The sequence below is a fragment of the Hyaena hyaena genome, unplaced genomic scaffold, assembly GCF_003009895.1.
Source record: "Hyaena hyaena isolate Hyena2069 unplaced genomic scaffold, ASM300989v1 scaffold_51, whole genome shotgun sequence".
Classification (NCBI taxonomy): Eukaryota; Metazoa; Chordata; class Mammalia; order Carnivora; family Hyaenidae; genus Hyaena; species Hyaena hyaena.
The window spans coordinates 2988808-3009375 of NW_024080683.1; the positions used below are offsets into that span (position 1 = coordinate 2988808).

General features: G+C 44.7%; 1 protein-coding gene across 1 annotated transcript in view; it reads right to left on the reverse strand.

The window, feature by feature from the left end:
- GLIS3 (GLIS family zinc finger 3) overlaps nt 1-20568 on the reverse strand; it is a 443619-nt gene that overhangs the window by 68013 nt on the left and 355038 nt on the right. The window lies entirely within an intron of this gene.

Here is a 20568-nt window from a genome sequence, read left to right on the forward strand (position 1 = left end):
CAGAAAGAAGTAGAATATGACCCACTAATCATCAGTGCGTCTACTTTAAAGGCCTGCTGTGCCTCACAACACCACGGGCCTCTATTTACGTCACAGTAGGTGAAAGGCATCCCTGGAGTCATTCAACCCTGTTGCCCTAACCAAACACCATTAATTCCAGCATGGCACTGCCTGTCTTTATCCTTCTTGATCATTCGCTGGAAGAATATTTCTTAAGCCTCAACCATATGCCAGCACCCTTCTAGTGGCTTGCCGTACATCAGCAATGGAAGCAGACGAAGAGGTCCCCTGAGGAGTCCCCATTCTGGAGGCAGTGAACCGTGAGCAAACGAACCAGAGAAGTAAAGTGAACAGAAGGTGGTAACCGCTACAGAAAAAAAAAAAGAGAAAAAGACAAGGGCAGATGGACTGGGCCGGAATGGGAATGCGAGGCGACTGTGGCTTGAACCGGGAAGATGCATTCAAGCGAAGACCTGAAGGAGCTGGGGAAATGAGCTATGTGTCTATCAAGGGGAAGGAAGTTCTAGAAGGACAGGAGTACTTGGCGCACCACCTTGCTGTCTGCACAGAGCACATCTATCATGGCTGCTCACCCCTCCTGCCTGGGATGGCCTTCCTCCTCCCAGAGTAATTTCTCCAAGGCCCGGTTTCCGGCTTGCCCCTCCCGACCTGGCTCCCATGGTACAGGGAGAGCTGGGGATCTGCTTTCAACAGCCCTGTGGCTGGACCTGTGTTTGGGGCTTTGCCTCCTGCACAAGTGTGGTACAAAGTCCGCGAGGACCTGGCTGACTGGCTGCTCTTCACAATTTGGAAAGTCCGCAGCCTCCGGCAGGACAGAGCCAGCGTGGGTGCACACCATTCAGTGAGGCCCAGGTTTGCAAGAACGAGACCCCACGCTTTGCCTAAAGGAGGTTACGATCTCTAGCAGTGTGTGGACGTGTCTAGAAAATACAATGTGGCCATGTCTTAATTGTCCCTACTGATGAAGAATCTGGAAAGACACAGATGATCCTAACTGTAGCAGAAAGGCTGATGATGTTCTGCCCATGCAGCCCCCCCCCCCCAATCCCTTTGATTAGCCCTGTGCTGACCCCCTTCTCCAGCTTTGGTGTCCACTCTCCTGGCCTCCATGTACTTTACGGACAACAGTTGGCAGACCACTCCCCACCACAAACACACATGTGAATGACTAACTTGTGCTCCTTTGCCTCTCAGTGGGGCAAACGTTGAGGCACAAGTCATGCTCCAGAACCCCCTATGGGGTTCTAGAGCCCCCGCATAGCCCTTCCCTTCCCTCATGCCTATCCCAGGAGTAATTAATTACTCCTTGGGTATCTCCAGGTTCTTCATCTCGGCAGTGAGCTTCAACTTTAGATCGTTCTGACTGTCGGGAAGTATTACTGCATATGGAGTCCTGATCTGGCTCTTAGCGATTTTTAGGACTGCATGTTTCTTTCTCTTCATGGACATACTAGGGAGAAATGGGACATCCCTGCATCTCAGAAACCAGCCTGTGAGTCTTGGAGTGTTAATGATCCTGATTTTCAATGACCCATTTTAGGGCTTAATTTCTCAGCCTATCCAGGTGCGAGTAAACACACTGTCTCCTTAGCTTCTGTGCAATCTCCCATTATGAAATATTTGTTCCAAATGATAGTTTTTCAACGTTAATAATGAAATCATCCATCAAGGCTTGACAAGGTTCCTACATTTGGAAACTTGAGCTGTTTCCCTAACAATGCAGGGATTTTTCCTAATATATAAAAACAAGGCACCGTCAATTGTGATTTGTATTTGTTTTTTGTTCAGGACTATTCTGTTAATGTTTATAAGCTCTCGAAACAAGAGACGGAAATTCTACTCCTGTCATTTTCTCATTTCAGATATGATTGAATAATCGTCCAAGATTAAGTGAGTCAAGTGGAAATAATTAGGAAAGGGAAAAAGGCCCAGATTCTCCAATTTTCAGTTCCATTACATTTTATTCCAAGAGCAAAGGCATTCTGTTGGTCTGAAGCGAGACATACTTCCAAAGAAAACGAGGCACAATCAAAGGGCTTTTGTTTTCCTGTTCTCCAATGAGCACAGTCTATCTGGGCTCTGCATGTTTATGCATCACCTTATAGGGATTCCTTTGTTCTCCAGAAATCAAATGCCACCAAAAAATGTTTCTCAAGAAACTCAGCCAGAAGGAAAGACAAGTAGGATTGTTTTTCCAGAGGGTTAAGGCTTAGTATCAGAACATTCTCATCAAGCATTCTCTATGACACTTTGAGCAATGTGGATCTTGGGGAATTAACTCATTGCCAAAAGCCTTAAAAATAATTACAATGAATTAACCTATTATATTAATTACAATTAATTTCCAGTTGAATCTAAAAACTCTCTCTCTAGGGGATTCCTCAGTACTGACATTTATGAAGTGGTTTTGGCAAATCATAGGTAATTAATCTCCAACAATCTGCTATCAAATTCGTTTCCTTTGGGAGTGACCAATTTACAAAAGGAAAAGAAATGATAGTGAAGACTTAGAAAAACAGAACTGGAAGAAACCTCTTTGGGAACATAAGGTACTGGCCAGCTGGGCACCTAAATTTCTGTAACCTATTTAGTTAGCAGTGACTCCAAAGGCCCCAAAATTTGTCCACGGCTGATTAATGAACATGCCCAAATATTTGAATAGACACACTTGGTAACATGAAAAATCTGTTCCAATATAGATACAGCAAAACTACTGGTTATTCAGTCAGAAATGGTGATGGAGGCGAACTATTCATAGAAACAGAATTTCAGAGTAAAAAGGAAGTAGGGTTGGATCTTCCTATGTGCCCGCTCTGTGACCGCGCTGTCCACAAGAACCGTCTTCCATAATGAAGTTCAGCTCTGTACTAATTAGTAGTTACCAGTCACATGTGATTAATGAGCACTTGAAATATGGCTAGTGCAACCAAGGAACCAAATTTTAATGTATTTTAACTTGATTTTAATTAATTTAAATTTAAATGTATGGTATAGCACTGCCCGGTGACAATATAGCACAGCATGGTGGCAGCCTGGCCTTTGTCTAAATGCCTTTGACAACTCATTTCCCTACAACGTGGTTAAACAGGTCTGATCATTAGAAAGTTTTGCCTCACAGGGAACTGTAATCTGTCGCGCCGTGATTCCCACTCACGGGGGCTTACATCTTCCCTCCTCCCGCAGACCACACCGAGTCACTTGGCTCACAGTCTACTTTATGGCTCTTTGAATATTTGAGAAGCCTCAGAATGCTGTAGTATCACAGAATTTCAGCCCTGAGAGGGGCCATGGTTTCATCCATCTGAACATCTATAGATTTTATAAAGATAAGAGACTACTTACGAAAGAGGATTTTGGGTGTTTTAGTTTAACACACTGTCGTTCAGCTGCTGTGTGGTCCTGGGCAGGTGTATTCACTAGCCTGAGCATAGGTTTCCTTCTGTAAAATTAGACTGATAGCACTGAGCTGTGTTGGTTGTAGATTCAGAAAGGACTTAATAATGCCAGACTCACAGAAGTCACTTCCCTAAAATGTTTGTCCCGGCTCTCCTACACAGCATATTATTCTACTCCTCAGCCCAGTTACTCTTACCACGGGACCTAATTGGATGTGCAAATGTGTAAATGATATCCCAGTACTGATGGACTGAACTAGCTGTCTGACCAGGACAAACACATCCCGTCTTCTAGCCTCCCCACTTCTATCCCTGCAGCCTAAAAGAATCAGCAGCTTTTAAAACTCCATGTTACACACGCTCTCTCTCGTTCATTCATGTAGCACATTTACTGAGCCCTTACCATGCATCCCAAGCTATGACGGGTCTAGCAGATAAAGCAGTATACAAGATAACTCAGTTCCATGTCCTTCTGGAGTTGAGAGAATGGCTCAGATAAAACTCGCTACTAAGTAAAATCCCTATGTCTTTTCTCACATGGGAAGCTCTATATTTCTAGAGGTCCTTTATATTCAGAAGCTGACTCTTCACAGCTCCATTGTCATCTGGTGGGGCAGGATCTTTAGGCTGCATACTATGTGACTCTATCGCTCAGCTGGCTGCTTCATTTCCTACTTCAGTACCATTTGCAAACTGGATCAATGTATTCTCTGGCACCAGAGTTGATGTGAAATCTCTGTCCGGGAGGGAGTTCTCTCTGAAAAATAGCGCACGCCCTACTGACATGAAGCCATTAACAACCACTTACACAACAGCTTATCTGTGATATGGATCATGAAAGGTAAGACTGCAGGCTCTGGACCCAGAATACCTGGTTAGGGCTTTCGTGTCCTTACTTGTGAAATGTTAGACAACAATAAACAAGTTGTTAAACATCTCTTTAGCTCGGTTTTCTCTGTACGATGTGGATAATGCCACATAATTTACAAGGTTGTTAGCAATAGGTATCACAAGATAAGTATTTCACTAACACGGGGTTTCGAACATTCAATAATTCCTATTGTTATCTTTTTTCATTAATATCCAGTGTGGCAGCACCATAGCACTGTAGAACATGTACTTTCATTTTCTTTTTCTTCTATTGTTTTACCAGTTTCCCTCTCTCTCTTTTTGTATCAACCTCTTCCTTCTGTATGTGCTGATGTGGCACAATGTAAAGTGTGCTGATATGACCAATGAAAAAGAATGGGAACTTTGGGGTCATATGTATCAAATTCAATTCACAAATTCAATTCACAAGTTCAAAGTCCAGTTCTGCCATCTACTACTCTGCGGCCTTTGGTACAATGTGTAACCTTGAAAGGCTTCAGTAGCATCCTCTGCAGAATGGGGGTGAGAACACCAACTCTGTGCAGGGATGTTACGGTATTACGTGAGGTGACCCACGGAAAGTGGCTCGTGTGATACATAGTTAATTTTCTTTCCCTCAATAGAATCTATTAAGGTTGTTGGGAAGGACACCTGTTAGAATCCCCTGGGGTCTTACTTATCCTCAGAAGACGGAGTCTGGGGCCAAACGGTATCTGGATCGAGACGTTAGCATAGTTTCTGCACAAATATCACCCTGAAATTATTCTATCTCAGAAAAATACAGCTAGCTTTCATTCTCTTGGAAAAGTCTAAAATATATTAGAAATCAAACCCAACAACAAAGCCTCTTCAGAACCCTGTGGGGATGTGAGTGCTTCCTCTATGTGTCACTTAGCGAAGTCGCGAAGTCGGTAGTGCTATCTAGCAATCCCGGACACAGGTGCGAGTGGGCTTTGAGAGGATGTTGAAATCAGCAAGGCGGGCGGCTTGGATCTTCTTTATTGCTACATTTGTAAAAGCACCATTTTCTTCCTAAATCAATATTATTCTAAAACTGACACCGAGAATCTTATGGGTTTTTTTTCTGACTGAAAAACGATATGCTAATGGACACAGTCTAAGGTGAGAGAGGAACATCGAAAAGGCAGAACGTGACATTGAAGAGTGGAACTGTGTGTTTAAGACAATTAGAGAAATATTAATAAGGAATTTCACATTGTCACAATAAAAAAATTCCTCCTTCACCCTTCGGCGCCTGGTTGTGAGGTCGTGAAGATGAAGACCTTGCTTCTCTCACATATCTGAGAATGTGAGTGCACCGACAGCGGCTCTATGTGCCCACACACACGCTATCCCAGCCAGTCAAGTGTAGCATTTTTCTTTCTATTCAAGTATCCTCAAAGTTTAATTAAAGCAGCAGCTATCTAGCAATTACTTCCCCCGTCCATCTTACCACATCCTTATTGTCTCCCTCTGAATTGATTTCTGACGACAGCCCCTGCCTGTGCTACAGTTCAGCAAATGTGGGCAGAGACTAACAGCAGACCTCATTTTTTCCCCCTTCCTTTCATTTAATTAAAACGAATTGTCAGGAAAAGATTTAAGGCTGATTTTAACACGTGCGAGTGTTTGGACCATTTTGAACAAGTCTACTTGTGAAAGTTGAAAGTGTCATTTGCACGGAGAACCCTTTGCTCTGTGCTCTCCCATCTGCACCGGGCTCTGCACTTGAATTAATTTCCCTGAATGCAGCGCTGACCGTGCCAGGCCCCCACCCGCAAAGCCTTCTGGGGACTCTCTACCAAGCATTACCTACGGCCCCAACCATCGGCTTTGCCAGGCTGCCTCCTGCCTGGCCTTGTGGCCCCACACCCCAGGGCTCCGAGCCATGGACGGCCCAGACGCTCTCCTCCATACTGATTGTTCACCGCCCCACTTCCAGCCAGGTGACTCCTGTGCCTGGAGTCCCCTTCCCTCCAGACTCTAAAGCCTGTAGCACCTTGTGCGCACTTTCCGAGGTCCTCTTCCTTGAAGAGTCCCCAGGGCTTCTGATCCCAACGTCACTTCTTAGTTATCAAGTGGCAAGATCCATTTCTATCACCCTTGATGGGATTTGTGGTTTTCTACATTGTATCATAACATATGTGTGTGTGTGTGTGTGTGTGTGTGTGTGTGTCACAGAAGATAAAAACACTCCAGAACATGTCTGTTTGATCATGTAGCTAAGATAGTGCTTCTTTTCACATAAAAGGGACTCTGTAAATGTTTGGCGAGAGTCGTCAACAATGAATGAATAAAAAAGTGAATCAAGAGCTGCTAAGGATTTGTTAATCCATGCTTATCCTTAAGAGCAGCCCCTAAGACAGATAAAATCCCGTCTTCCTGAGACGTTAGGGGAAAGGAGCAGAGCAGTTTAAGCATGCTGAGATGAGCCACTAAGAATAAAATAGGAACTAGCCAAGTGAAATCTTCACCGAAGTTAAAAAGAGAGACACTTGGGAAGTTTATGTCCTCATAATGCTCAGTCCCTGGTCATGTCAAATTTCACCACAAATATCATTCCCATTTATCTATTGCCTCTTGGAATGTGCAAATGAGCAGTCTTACCAATTGGAAATGTTAATTCCTTACCTTTTCCCTCCCCGTCTCTCATTCCTCTGGAAGGGCTGGAGACAAATCCAATTTGCTACCTTTGCTTTTAGAGATTCGACATCTAGCACGTATTTGGGAAGCAGAAAACAGAAATTCTGAGCCGAGCGGGCCCCAGATGGCCCACCCCAGGCCCCTTGATGACCATCTACACAGCCAGGACAAGAGCTTCTGTCTTCTGACATCTGGTTGAACAAGTGACCAGCCACGGTTCTGGTCCCCTGGTCACCGCCTCACACACAGCCCAACATTCCTCCGGAGTCTTCTTCCCCCTGAGGTAATGTCATCAACGTAAGTGATCGCCCATGATGCTATTTTTGTCAATGCGGAGAAATATTTTACTGAAAATAATTTCCCCTCTCGAGTCCCAGGACTGTAGGCCTTAGAGGGATGCGTGAATCATGTGACCTTTGGCTCCTCTGGCGAAATGACACTCTTCTCTTGAGTCATCAGGAAGGAGGCCTGGTTCAGAGAAGTTCTCTAGGGTGAAACCCTGGGCCGCAACTGGAGTCCTCTAGAGCCTTCCTGCAATCTCTACAGCTCCTGCCAAAGTGATTTCCATGTTCAGAATCTATGTTCCTCCTTCGGACGCGGACAATACTTCATCTTTCTGCTTACCATCCATGAGCTCCAATGAACTCTAATCTCCTCTCAAAAACTTAACCCTGTCCCAGAAATCCAGACTAGATGGACCGAGTTCAAGGGAAGCATGGGGTGGGGGAGGGGCGGTGCAGATGAGGGGGCTGGTAGCAGCGACCCGTGGTGCAAGGGTTACATCTCAGTCGCTCTGTCCTGGCCTAGATCAGTCCTGCTGCTTCTGACAGAATGGGGGGAAAGAACAGTGGGTGAGGACGAGGGAGCAGAAGGAGGGGTTGCCAGTGCTGCGCGCGCTCCTCTAAGCTAGATGGCACGGACGCGGTTTCTCTTCCCCAGATGTACTGTCATGTACAGGTCTTAGCGTGGACATGTGTGCTCCCAAGGAGCTTCAAACTCGGCCGTCGGCCGTGTCCACCCACTCTCACACGCTTTAGACCTCATGACGCCTGTCTGTCTTCGTGATAAGTGCCCCCTTGGGAAGATGCTATTCTTGGCAGTGATATCACATTCTGACCGTGCAGGAAGCTAGCATGAGTTACAGCTACCTGAGCTCTCTGCGAAGAGCGCTGTGCACTGGTAACTTTCAGTCCACTGGAACTGGATGTATCAAAGCACTACTTCTACACAAATATGCTGAGAGGAGGAAAAGTGCATGAAAAACAGGTCTTCCTGTGGTCCCCAGTAATCCTCCTGAGTAGAACGAGGAAAATCCAATGTGCTGTAGAGTCAAACAACCAACACTTTAAGCCAGTGTTGGGAGCATGTTTTGGGTCTGACTTTAAAGAAAGAAAATTAGGAATGTTCATTTCGTCAGAAATCAACAGGTCAGTGGTACTCCAGTTAGAGACAAAATGTGGAGACACTTAGAAAGAATAATTATCTCTCCTTCTGAGAACTTCGTTTTACTGTCCACAGAAACTAAAGCCCGTGCTTTTCAGCAAAAACCCAAAAGTCTGTTGACAACGGAAAATCACATATCTTTGTGAAACCCTCATGGCAATGAGACATCAAGGAAAGGAAGTAGGTGACATATTGGTGACTTACTTTTTCCCCAGTATTTTGAAGATCAAAAGAATATCTCTATTTGACGGAGAGGACACTCTCCCCCGCCCACATCCCATCTCCAACCTCCCCACTGGGGGGAATAAGCAAATTCCTTGGTTTCTCAAGTCATTACCATGGGCTCAAATGATGTGACAATAACAGTGAACAGAGGTGCCCCCTACGTCAGACCTCTCATCAGTTTCAAAGTATGTCTAGTTGATTCTCACTGACGCCACTCAAAGGAACTGGTCACTCGTGGTCTCCAAAGTTTGACAACAAATTGTGCGATTAAATTCCTTAAACACGTCTGTCCATTACTAATCCTCTTCTGCCAACATCCCTTTCAGAGAAAAATCACAGCGCTCCATGGTGCCTGATTTATATTTCATTTTGAGAACAGGAAGTAAAGGGATTAAAGTTAAGGATTAAAACACTTACTCTTTACTGCATTTTTGCTCCTCCTGAATGGCTTCCTGGTTGCTATAGCTACTGTTCACTGGTCCTTAGCCCTGAGTGCACGTCTTTGCATTAATAAAATATTTTAAATGAGACTTCACGGAAAACAATAAGGAAAGTAGTTTAAGTTCAATTGCTCTTGAAAGAAAAAGCTAACGTTTTTTAAAACATCTTTTCTTCTTTGTCTCTTTATTGGTATCTTCAAGAGCAAAGCTTGAGCTGGGAGACAGCACAGGGACAACCTGAAGACATGCACTGTGAAATCAGAATTTCGCGGCAGGGCCACAGGAAAGTTACTCTGAGATGGGGAGTTGGTCCTGACTTTACAAACCAGTGTTTGTAGGAAGATTAAGGATCCCTGGGAATTTCTCCAATGTTGCAACACCACAGAACGTTTTAAAGGCAAAAATGCACGTAAATGTGGTGTTGCAATTCCACATTGCAAATACCAGCCAGGAAATGAAAAGCTGGGGCTTTTACCCCCACAAAGTCAAGTTAGGCATATCAATGTAAACATCGCTGCTTTGTAACCAAGTCGTTGGTGTGCGTGGGTACAGCCTCTGCATAGGAGTGTGGCCAAAGAGGTGACAGTCACAAGCAGCATATGGCGCTGGGGCTGAAGATGTCTGTACGTACAGTGCAAACAGCGGATGCAGAGCTGGGTGCCGAGAAGGGAGGGTGACATTGACAAGTGAGCAAACACAACTGCGTTTGAGTTGTTCCTTTAAAAACTCTCCCCTGACATTCATTTTAGAATATACTGCCTACATTCCTTTCAAAAGCCAAGGAAAACTAAGGAGATGGAATAGTAAAGCTCCATTTTAAGATCTATTCTCAAAGTCCAATAGCAGGATCGACTCCAGGATAAACTGTGAAATGATTCTAATACACCACCCCATCCATTTCCCCCCGATGCTTGGTTTTTCTCTGCCTTGACATGGAGTAGTTTCAAACTATTCTTCTATCCTCTAGGGATCCTACTGAAAATACCTCTCTGAGGTCCAAATATCCTCCTCATTTCTCACTTCCTCTGATTCCATGTTCCTTGCGCCATATCCACAGAGGACAATCATAGATGCTACCTGAAAACTCGTAATTAAAGACATATTGATATATTAATGGGAACCAAGGGACTGTTAAATTGCCTTTGCCATATAACAAAAGAAAATTTTATAGGGATCTTCTGGAGATGATCCCTGAACTGGAAAGAATGAGTGTAATGGTGACCATTCTAAGCACTGTAATACACTGGCTAGTGGTATGGACGATTTTAAGCAAAAGTGAGCAGCTCTCAAATCAAACCATAAGATAAACGGTGCTGCCCATGGACAGGACTACAGAATCTGAAACTAACCTGGATGGAAATGGTCAGAGTTGAACACAGACCCACAAGGTAGAGAATCCAGTCTTTCCCAACACCCATGTTCCTTCTTTCCTGGCTTTCGTCTCTTTTCTTTTGGAAATCACTTTGATTTAAGGATAATCCTGAAGATTCAGGGCCATTCCAGGGCAGGCTGGGGTTCCTGTTCTGCTGTTCTTGCACATTTGCAACTGAGATGGGGCCGGTTCAGAGGCAATTCTCTGTGTGTCTCTCAGGTTTCTCCCCATCTTGGGAGCAGAGAAGCTGCCTGTGTTTCTGAGCTATTTTTTAAAGGATGTTTCTATACTAAACAGCTTTGGAAAACTGATTGGGGTAGTCTGTTCCTCCTGAGCAAAATGTCAAACATTTTGGATGCTTTTGTCCATTATAAAGGATTTGGGTTCCCTGAGATCAGAATTTCCTCTTGTAACACACTCCACTGAATGTGTCAGTGTTGCCGGGTCCTCTCTGTGTCACCTTGTGGGAACTGCGACTTAAGAAAGTGGCACAGAAAATGACAGTGCTCTGGCTACCGCTACTGCTATGAGTAATAAACTGTCCTTTTGTCTCTGACCCAGGAGGCTCATGTCTTCTGCCAACATCCATTAAACTGCAGCAGGCTAACTTATTAGCTCTCACCTAGAGTCGAATCTCAGATCCTTTATAGTTCCTGAACCACAGAACCATCCCTAGATGTGCAGGGCACTGGGCAAAACATTTTTTGCCCAAAATATTTTTACAGTCAAAGTGAGTCACCCCAAGTCAGTAAGTCCCCATCACACTAGCGGTCCAATCTCAAGTGGTTCAGCTAAAGAAATGTTACACTGGCTATCTGCTCACCAGGACACTCTCTTGGAGTTAGGGGCTTCCTATAGGAATGATCCCACAGTCATGTGTCCCAGGGCTCATGAGGGCATGTGTTGACCCCACGTATGGGGTAGAGGGTGAGGCAGAGCCCCGAAGGAGAAGAATGGGGGCTGGCACCCATACGGGTACCAGTGTAGGCTCAGGGATGCCCACCTCGACAGTAGTGCTGGCCCAGCCACCAAAAGGAAGGTTTAGAGAATTCTGAGGTGGGAAGTGCAAAACGTGGGGGCCTCTAGGGGCAGGGTCTCAGTCAGGGGTCATGCCACCATCTTCTAACAGAAGGCTGCTGGAGAGCTTCTGCAAATGACCCCCACAGCAACAACTTGCTGACAAGGAACACAATTTCCCACAGTGGAAAACCAGACAGCCTGCAGTACAGATGGTAACATTCAAGGAGCACTGGAAGTAGAGTCAGAAAACCCCAGCTGGAGTACAGTTCTGCTGATGACCCAGTGTGCTTTATACAGTCATGTGGCTTCTCTGAGCCTTATTAGGTCTTTATCTCTAAAATGAGATTACAATAGTAACCGTAACACTAACCCCAGAGAACTGGTGTGAAGATTACAGAGGTAAACAGACAGAAGGATGCCCAGTAACCTGTGCTACACACGTATTTGGTGGTTATTATTTCTTTTACCATTTCCTTCTGACTCGTATTTCCTAAGGGAAGAAAAAAAATGGGTAATTCTATTTTTTATGTCTTTACTGGACATTTGAAATGCCAACTTGCTGCCTCTTGCTATCACTGACGGTTGAGAAGCTAGGAGGAGTACGGAGCTTCTGAGTGTCTTACTGCATTAAGGTCTGTGGTCAACTTCAATCTCATATCCTGATAGGGGAAAGGGCTCACAATCTGGGTGGACATGGAAGGCACATTAGGTGGGACGAAGCATTAGTTTCCTCTGCTCATTTACTCACTTTAAGATGTCTGTCTTTATGATTGTGGGAACCTGTATGTATTTTTCCATAGAAAAGAACAAGATTATTAAAAAAAAAAAATAAGAAGAGCAGAGGAATGGATCACCCTGGATTGCTATTCTGAGTGCATAGAAATGAAATCTGATTTTTATATTTGTTTATGTACAAATGAGGACATGTCAAGGATGCCTTTTGTACTATCATCTCAAAATACAAAAAAAAAAAAATAAATAATAATACAATTTATCCAAAGACCATGGTGGGTAAGTATTACCCAAATTCCTAGGGCCAGTGCTTGTATGCTAGGTTAGCCCAAAGCACTATCGTGATTTGTCTGACACATTCTGTTATTTCTTTACCGATGCTATCCTACTGACCTTCCCTTTTCAGAGCCCAGGGATGTCCCTGCAAATACGGAGTAAGGAATGTTCCTCAGGGCAGTGGTCTTTCCTATAGACTACTGAGTACAAAGGATAAAAACAGAGAGGTCCCATAATATGGAAGATATACACCAGTGTTAATCCATTGTGATAACATATATCTGCTACTACTTGACTTAGAATTTTTTTTATTTGAGAGAGAAAGAGAGAGAGAGAGGGAATGCGGGTGTGCAGAGGACCAGGACAGAGGGAGAGATAGAATATAAAGCAGGCTCTACACGGAGTCAGATGTTGAGCTTGATCTCACAACCCTGGGATCAAGACTTGAGCCAAAATCAAGAGTCAAACACTCAACCAATGGAGCCACTCAGGAGTCCCGCAACTACCTGGTTTTTATACCTCCCACAGGGGAGGATGCCAAATGGGAAATATTGGAAAAATAATTACTGGAACAAGGGTGGGAGGGGGAGAGAAGCCTAGTACAGTAGAGGAGAAGGCAAGAGAGCTCACCTAGCTAGTTAGGGAACACCAAGTTCTAAGGCTACGGAAACTCTACTGCCAAAAATGCTTGTGAATATGGTGACAAAAATATGCTTTGAGAAAGTACCAAGAGTGAGGCCCAGAAAATGGGGAAAGACAAATCTATACCTCAAATTTCAACAAGGCAAAAAAGAGAGAGAGAGAGATAAAGCCTAGAAATGCCACTGACCACCAAAACACTTAGAAGTCATGTGTGAAAAGATTCTGGAAAGAATCATGCGTTGCTGAGCAGTTCGGAAGGAAGGAAGCAGAAGCCAGGAGAGGGACATTGAGAACAAGCAGAGAATCCTTATATCCTTTTTAGGTGCCATTATGTGAAAGCTGCACATATAATGAGCGCAGAATTCAAGAGGACATTTAGCAAAGTCTCTTGTCATGGCATCTTGGACAAGACTGGGAATCCCAGAGCTGAAGATGGCCCAGCTGGGTGTGGTCATAATTGGAAGAGCCACTGTATCTCAAGAATATCGATTAATGGAAATATGCCAACCTAATTGCCTTGTCTCCGTTCTCTCTAAATCCCTAACTCACCCCCCACGTTACCACCATAATTATCTTTTTAAATCATAGATCTGACCACGGTCTATGTTTGAACATCTTAGCGTGGCCCGTGAGGCCTGTTAACATCACTGCCCTTGTCAACTTTTTCAACCTCCGTGCTGGCCTCGATGACCAATAAATGACACTGCAGGTCTCACGTGCCCCTGGCTGACCCAAGTCTGTGGTGTGAATGAAATGGAGAGAGTGGAGAGGAATGAGAACTATACACTAAAAGACCTGGAATCTGGGTAATAAGAAAAAAATTGCAGGGAACCAGTGATATTAAGGCAGCATCTCCACGTTCACCAGTTAGGTCGTTAATGGATAAGAAGGATCCTGGGAAGACAGAATAGACTAGCTCACGTGGGGGCGTTCCAGGAAGGTACGTTTTGTTGTTATTGTTGTTGTTGTTGTTGAGCTAAAAAAAAAAATATACACATATAAAGAATGTTTGGACGTATTGCTTCTTAAATAACAACGACAACTGAAAGAGACTGCCTTCGTTATCAGAAAGCTTAAGATGAAGAGACTTCATGAGTATCTTTTGGGACTTTCTAAATATGATTCCCCAGGCTGGAGGATGTGATTACATTTAAACACTCTTATAATTCTGATGGGCTACAGATGTGCCCACAGCTGGCCCCACAGAGTGGCACTGTAGCAAGCACCCACCCCGAAAAAGCCACTCAGGAAAAACATCTTTCTATTCCAGTTAAGAGAGCTGCCCCACCGAGGCAGGGATTAGCTTTAGTCCTTTAACAGTTAACTCAAAAGTTGGTCCGTACTAGACCAACAGCAGAAACCGTGAGCATTTAAGATGTCACATGACACGTTGCTCGAGTTTATAAAGAGGGCTCCGGACTGTCGTGGGGGTTGGGGTGGAGAATAACCTTTTGCCAAAATGTTTTCTGGAATGCCAGGATTGCAAACAGTATGTCAAGACTTAACAGACAGCTTTGCATTAGGCCGTATTAGCTCACTCAGCTGCACATTTCTGTAGGCCTTTGGGCGGGTAGAAAACCAGCATACCACCTTTCAGCACCATACTTGGCTTCTTTTCTGCTTCTAAACTTTCTCCTTTCTCAGAAACAAACTAAAGAGAGTGGAAGGAGTAATAAAAAACATATCCTGACTCTAAAAGCCTGAAAGAATAAATGAGATGATGGATACACAATGGCTCTGAAATGTCAAAGCATTAAACTTGGCAAAGTAAGATCCTTTCTCTAAGATCACATGATCACTAGGAAAGCATGTGAGCTACGGAGATTGGATTCCACTTGCGGAAACACTCTCGTGGAGCCGAGCAGGAGGCTCAAATGTCTATGCCCCTAACTTCTCCTGGAAGAGTGCACCGTAGCTGGGGATGGGGGGGGGGGGGGGGTGGGGGAGAGAAACTCTCTCTTCTTCCCTTACACAGTTCTTGCTATTTTTTGACTCGCACCTTTTGGCACCACTCGACTGACCCGGTTTCCTCGGCAGCAATGCAGGGTGGGAGTCTAGTTTTCCTCTACACTAACCTCTAGTATCAACTCCCACCCCATGGCCACAGCTACCTCCTCCCAGCGTGGAGCTCTGTCTGCTACTGAGGGCTGCAACGAGCCCCGTGTTCATGTCCTCTCACTAATAACCACGGCGGTCTCTACCAATTGTTTTCAAAGAGTTAAATCTCATTAAGGGAAAAAAATAAATTAATGTAGGGGTCTGGAGTGGAGGAAAACAACTTACTAAAATTCCAACAATCAAGTCTTCTCTCTTAGGAAACTATTAAAAATTTTTTTAAACGTTTATTTATTTTTGAGAGAGAGAGAGAGAGAAACAGGATGCGAGTGGGGAAGAGAGAAAGAGAGACGAAGAATATGAAACAGGCCCCAGGCTCCAAGCTGCCAGCACAGAGCCTGACATGGGGCTTGAACTCACAAACTGTGAGACCATGACCTGAGCTGAAGTTGGACGCTTAACCGACTGAGCCACCCAGGCGCCCCTAGAAAACTCTTAATAGACAACATGATGTAATTTTAACAGTAATGTCTAACCTTTACTTGGCATGTATAACATGGCAGGCCCCACGCTAAGTGTTTTACTGTCATTATTTAATTTAGTATGATATAAACATGCTATATTAACAAACATTATATGACATAAAATTAGGATAATAATGACTGATTTCAAAGTTGGCATATTATGAAAAACTTATATGATCCTGTAAATTCTTGGATATATAAAGCAAAATGTTTTTAAAAAGTATTTGCTTATTTGCTTGAAGTAGAATCATCTCCTCTTTTAGCATAGTATCTGTAAATTAGTTGGTAAGAGCATATTTGCTCTGAATAGTCAAGTGTATAATACAAACGGGTGGGACCAGGTATATCAAATAATTAATTTCCTTCTGTTTTCCTAATGAACATTGAATTTGCACTAAATTATACTTTGAGGTTTGCCATACCCCATATTCATGTGGTTAGTGTCACCTTCAAATAAAATAACCTCAGTTAAATCTCAACATAAAGGATTCTAGTTTGTGCTGTGATGGTTAGTTTTCTGCGTCCACTGGGCTGGTCTCTAGTCCCCAGTCATATACAATAAGACATTAATCTATGTATTGCCATGAAGGTATTTTTTTAATGCTTATTTGTTTCTAAGAAAAAGAGACAGAATGTGAGCTGGAGATGGGGAGAGAGAGAGAGAGAGGGAGACACAGAATCTGAAGCAGGCTCCAGGCTCTGAGCTGTCAGCGCAGAGCCCTATATGGGGCTCGAACTCATGAAACTGTGAGATCATGACCTGAGCTGAAGTAGGACACTTAACCGACTGAGCTACCCGGGCGCCCCAGTGAAGGTATTTTTTAGATGTGACTAGGGTCTACAGTCAGCCGACTTTTAAGGAAAGGAGGTTATCCTTGATAATCTGAGTGAGCCTGATCTAATCACTTGATAGGCCTTCAGGCCAGAACCGAGGCTTCCCTGAGAAAGAAGACACTCCACCTGGGGGGCGTGCTCATTTGATCCTGGAGCAAGGAGCCTGGGTACCATCTAGACTCTTCCCTTCCCCTCTCCCCTGGCCTTTGATCCACCATTACTTCCTGGTGACTCACTTTCGTCCCGGCGGCCGCTAACCCTCCCCCGGGCCTCCATCCCATCTTGTACAAGTGCACACCCTTCTGACTGATGCAAGTGCTTCTAGTCTGTCGCTACTCCGCATTCCGATTCCCCATCTATGAGCCCACCCCTTGTCAAAATCCAGCTTTGACATCTCCGATTGCCTTAAGGGAAAGGAGTGTATCTTACTTTTTTTTTTTTATACCAGGCACTTAGCAAACCATCAGATACATGGCAAACGTTGGGTGAGTAGGAGACAATCCTCCAGGGTGTGTGAAACACAGATTCTCCTTAGCTGGGCAGAATGTTTTTGGGCATCAAAACTAAAGCCCAGCAAAACAGTCCCCAGGAGTCTGCATTTCTTTTGGCTCAAACAGTCTTTACCCACTTTTTAGGCTTTCTTTCTTTTATATAGACTTGTACCTGATATACACAGAACTGCATGCATTTAATGTACACAATTTGGTTTGGACGTCGTATGTGGACACCCATGATGCAATCACCGTAGTCAGGGTAACAGAAGGTAACGGACACACACAGTACCTCCCAGAGTCTCCCTGTGTCGTGGTATGGGATTTTGGGTTTTTTAGTTCTCTTGTCATTAGAGGAACTTAATTTTGGAGAGTCCATGAAATCTCTAGAGCCTCTACCTAGAAAATACATTTAGCATATCGTTTCTGGGATTTCATAAGCTTCCGGAATCCCATCCAGCCGTGGAGCTCCCACTTAAGGTCTGTGAAGCCCAGGCTGATAACCCCTGAACGGGACCAAATATGACAGGTTCAAGTTTGTGTTTAATTCCGTGTGGTTTGGATCTTGGCTGCCTTTCCCTTGTTTCGATCTCTGTTGTACTGTCATCCAAGCATCCACTGAACCCAGAAAGACTGGCTATTGGAACCACTGAGAGATTCTTCAGGGCTCGGGAAGGGCAGTGTTTGCAAGGATGCTTGTTGCGCTGTTGTTGATGCTACACTGGCCCGGAGGTCAGTGACGGAACAACGCCTTCTGCTGAAATCGCTCCCCTTTCATCTCAAAGGCCCTGCATTTGCTTCTCAGGCTAGCTGTGAAGATGGGAAATGGCAAAACTAGGGGAGGGTCATGTAAGCTAAGTCTCAAAGCGAGTCACGGCGCTGCTTAATAGGAGCCCCGGCATGCTGGCATCTGATCCAAACGCAACTCTGAAGACACGGCCGCCTGCTCGGGACCCATCATGGAACATTTTTATGCCAGGCTTCGCCAAGCCCCTGGGTGAAGTCGCCCTGAAAATGAATCCTCACAGCTCAGAGAGCCCAGATACAAGCAAATGGGAACATACTGCTCGTGGATATCAAAGACAAGGCTCCAATAAAGGGGGAAGATGAGGAACTGGTGGGGGGCAGTCATTCCTCAGGGGGTGTGAGGGGTTTAAGAACAGAGGAGGAGTGGGGCCCGAGAGGGGTTGTGCGGAGCTGTGTCATGATATCTGAGGACATCTATTATGGCAGCAGAGTCTGAGCTAAATGCTTTTATTCCAAAACCGTTTTCATCGAGAATTCGCAAAATCTAATAAGGGAAAGGGAATGAGAAGCTTAGAAGGCTTCTGTCAATCAATCAAAAAAGCAATTACCTAGGAACTATTTCCGTAAGGTCGCTGTGCTAGGCACTGTACAGGCCGAACTGCTTATTAAAGCACCTGCCAGAGGTCCTCATTCCCCACATGGGTGCCCAGAGCTGGGCCAAATACCCCCATTTTTGGTCCTAAGTAACAATTTTCAGGGAGAACAGAAATAAAACTACTTTGCCACGTATGACAAAGTGGCGTAAAGTAATCAGGGACAATCTAAAAATGCACGCGTCTCTTCTTGGCTTTCAAACAATAGAACCTATGACTTTACTCCTTAAGAATCTCTACCCTTTGCAAAGGAACTCTCAGATGCCATGCTCCAGAGGCGCTCTCTGAGACTTTGTCATAGCCTTTCTCCTACTGTACTGAGGTGCAGGGGTCCCTTTGTCTCTGGTTGGGAGGTCCTCTTTGGGAGGGTGAGTTCAGGTCTTGCTTATAAATTCTCAGAGCTGCTGCCGGGCTGGCCCTGTGCACACCGCCCAAGCAGTCGCTGATGCTGACCACCTGAGTCATTTTCTTAGGGGGGGAGAGGAAGATTATGTGTGTCACCGTCTGGCACCCAGTCCCTCTAATGCCACTGCGATTAAGCACAGGCTGCAGAAAAGTGCAACTCTAACAACCTGAGGTGATCCTGACGTCTACTGCTGTGCCCTTACTAGTACCAGGTTCTTTGAAAAGAAGTTCAAACAGGAAGGTATGCGATCAAGGGTGGCACGCTCTACCTGCTGAGCCGGCTGGGTGCCCAGGAAGCTGGAGGTATTTTGACCTAAGCAGTACTTTTTAAAACACTGCACCTAATACCTTTTTCCTCGCTTCAACCAAATCAATAAAATGACTATTGGAACGCGCTCCCAAGCATCACACCCTCAGTAGGTCCTTGTCCGTAATCTCCGTATCGACTCCTGCCTGTTTCCTTGCCTGCATCTGTGGTGCTTATTTTCTGTTGACCTTCTTATCACTGTTGGATTTCATGAAGACAATGTAGCTCCATGAAGACAGAGAATATACATCTGTCTTGTACACACTTGCGCATGTGGGTCTAACCCAGTGCCTGGCACACAGCAGGTGCTTAACAGTTATTTGCTAGATGAAGTTGATGAAATTACTTGAGATTATTTCTCAAGTAATTTACTGGAAGAGTAGTCTGATGAGATGCGCTAAAGGACAAAGATTATTTTGTTGGCCAAAGGATTCTGAGAGATGTTTAATGTCCCCTTTCCCCTGCAGTACCATGTCCCGCAGGCCCTGAGAATCCCTGCAAGAAGAAAGCCGTGAATGCGAGTTAAGTCTGCATTTCCCAAATATACAGGACAACAACAAACTCTTTAAAAGTAATAAATAGCTAATAACATCCTGCGTTAAGAGCTCCACAAAGACCCGGGGCCACCAGGCTCAGAGACGGTGGAATTTATTTTTCTGTATTTACAAGGCTGAAGACAGCTTTTCCTGATTTCTCCAGAAAGACAGAGAAGCTTCTTCTCAGGAACTGCTTACTTTATGGACAAGTGACCCCACCATTCCACTTCCCACACCCAACAGAGATTCTCAACTCCTTCTCATGGGCTCCAGAACCTGGTGGCAGCACACTGCTCTCAAAAGCATGGCTGGGACCTCTGAGCCTCATGAAGACAGAAGCTTCTGCACAAATGGCTTCTGCTTCCAATCAGTTGCTTCGAGTATGAGAATAAATTTAAGATGACTTGTTTATATCATTTATAGTTAATTAATTAACGTCGCTACTTTGGGCCATACTTGTTTGCCTTATCAAAGCCAACCCAGGGCCTTTGTCACAGTCACCTTCAACTGAAGGCTCAGGATATTGGGGCAGGGTAGCAGGTACCATCATCGTTCTGAGGGCAGGTATAAGCAATCTGTCACCAACCACCATCAGAGTATGGAAGTGGGTAAATGAGTCACTTAGGAAAATAACCATTTTAGTGCCATTTTAACATGAGCCGAGCATCATGACCCTTCCAATATGATTTGCAATGCGATGTATTACATGTGAGAGGAAGAGAGGGTAGCTCATCTTGAAACCACATGTTGACAGTGACTGACATTGTGTTAAGAGTCAGAGGAACTTTTAATTTATTCCTGAGTAGAAAGAAAGAAAGAAAGAAAGAAAGAAAGAAAGAAAGAAAGAAAGAAAGGAGGGAGGGAGGGAGGGAGGGAGGGAGAGGGAGGGAGGAGGAAGGAAGGAAGGAAGGAAGGAAGGAAGGAAGGAAGGAAGGAA